The sequence below is a fragment of the Neopsephotus bourkii genome, unplaced genomic scaffold (assembly GCF_033783945.1).
Source record: "Neopsephotus bourkii isolate Nb327-2 ecotype Australia unplaced genomic scaffold, CSIRO-AGI_Nbou_v1 NB_1825, whole genome shotgun sequence".
NCBI classification, from domain to species: domain Eukaryota; kingdom Metazoa; phylum Chordata; class Aves; order Psittaciformes; family Psittacidae; genus Neopsephotus; species Neopsephotus bourkii.
In genome coordinates, this window is record NW_026902298.1 from 3,626,689 (window position 1) to 3,629,006 (window position 2,318).

Below are 2,318 nucleotides of genomic sequence, written 5' to 3' on the forward strand. Positions count from 1 at the left end.
GTTTTCTAAGCTTTTAACTCCTCATCTGTAAATAATCCTTCTTTAACAGAGCTGGATTTGCTGGAGGTAAGAACACTTATCAGCTTACAGTATAATCTCACAGGCAGCATATCCAAAGCCTCTTTTTTTCAATAGACACCACATCGTCCTATTTTAGTTATACCAAATGGGAAGGAAAACACTATTCTGAGGCTGTGCCTGCTAAACAGGGAAATCCCTGTAGATAACCGGCTCCAAAGCAATTGACAGAAGGAGCATTCCCAACTAAACAAGCTTAGGTGTTCTCTTGAGCTTAGTCCTTGGTGAAACTGGATTTGGGGAATGGGTGCAGAGTATGGAGGTGAGGTAAGTGGATAGTGTGTCACTGAGCTGGCTGGATTCAGGGTGGGAGCTCATCAACTATAGTAGGTACAGAAGTGAGGCCATAGGTCTCATGCAGAGATGATGGAGGTGTGGGAGTGGGGAGGTCTCACATTATTCAGTGCCTGCTTCCCTCCATTAACCAGCAGAGTTACAGATGGAGGATCACAGGTCACTAAGCATAATGTTAAACAGGGCAAACACCAATTTCAATGCATTAAAGAACCTGAAGTAAAACACTAGGGACTAGTCAAGCAGCAGTCCATAGTCCTATGGAAGCAGCCAGTTGTTAGTGGAGCCTTTTCTCATGGAGACAAATCCCCAGTGACCACAAATTTCTGCCCTAAATATAGCAACTGCCATCCCTTAACCAGGAATCGAGGCACCACAGTGTGTGCCTGAGAGTGACCCATGCAGCCAAGACACAATCTCACTGCTCTATATCCAGCACATAGAATCATAGAATCAACTTGGTTGGAAAAGACCTTTAAGATCAGGTTCAACCTTCTCCCCCTCACAACCAAGCCCACCACTAAACCATGTCACTAAGGGCCTCATCTACACACTGTGTGGACACTTCCAAGGATGGTGATTCCAGCACCCAGAGCCCATAAACTCTGCAACATTTGCATGCTGACACTCTAGCAGAGAACTCTTTTACAGGGCAGCTCTTCAAGGTTCCTCAAGTAGGTACCCAGGCACTATGTACCATTCACAGCCCACCCCAGGGCAAGCAGCGCATACAACAGGTTTTCTGTATAGCTGTCAATGCAATAAAAATAGTATCCCACTGGATCCCTCAGCCTGGCTGTAAAGCTTTTGGGAGGAAAGGGGAGCATACACACACAGGCAATAGTATCTCATGGAAGGTCTGCACCTCTGCTGGAGCAGAGTCATAGAATCACAGAATAGTTAGGGTTGGAAAGGACCTTAAGATCATCTAGTTCCAACCTCCTGCCATGGGCAGGGACACTTCACACTAAGCCATGTCACCCAAGGCTCTGTCCAACCTGGCCTTGAACACTGCCAGGGATGGAGCATTCACAACTTCCCTGGGCAACCCATTCCAGTGCCTCACCACCCTCACAGTAAAGAACTTCTTCCTTAAATCCAATCTAAACTTCCCCTATTTAAATGTTAACCCATTACCCCTTGTCCTATCACTACAGTCCCTAATGAAGAGTCCCTCCCCAGCATCCCTATAGGCACCCTTCAGATACTGGAAGGCTGCTCTGAGGTCTCCACACAGCCTTCTCCAGGCTGAACAGCCCCATCTTTCTCAGCCTATCTTCATACAAAGATATGTTATCAGAGCACTGGAGGTACAAGTTGCTTAGGAATTAATTTCCTTGATACCAGCTAGAGCTAAGTCTTCCCAAGCCTCACACAGAGACAGACAAAGATTTATATTTGCCCTCGGTGATGCTTGCTGCCCATTTCAGGTATGATTAGGGAATCCATCTCTATATGATGTGTGCCCACGGTGCGAGGAAGTAATAATGCCACCTCTCACTACCCCGCTATCTGCACGATCTCTATTGTGCCAGGACAGTGTAGGCAACAGATGATTTAAACCACCTTTATTGCTATTTTTTAGCCTAGAGGTGCAAGCGCAGGCAGGGAACAAAGAAAAATTACAGGAGAGTGATATTTCATTGCAAAGACCATAACAAATGTCTTTGCTTGAGCAAGGATAGGAAAGGTACAAAGAATGTGGAGGTGAGGCAAAGAGAAGCTGGTAGCAGAGGAAGGGGTTGGCCATGCACAAAGAGGAAGGGGGCTGTGAAGCCAACATTTGCAGAGCCTGAGGACACTGTCCAAAGTAATATCAAGTCTAGAACTGCTCACAGGGGGCATTACTCTCTCAGGACAGTGTTTCCTTATGCTTCAAGAATCGCAGAATCACAGAATGGTTTGGGTTGGAAGGGACTTAGAGATTATCCACTTCCAAGCCCTTG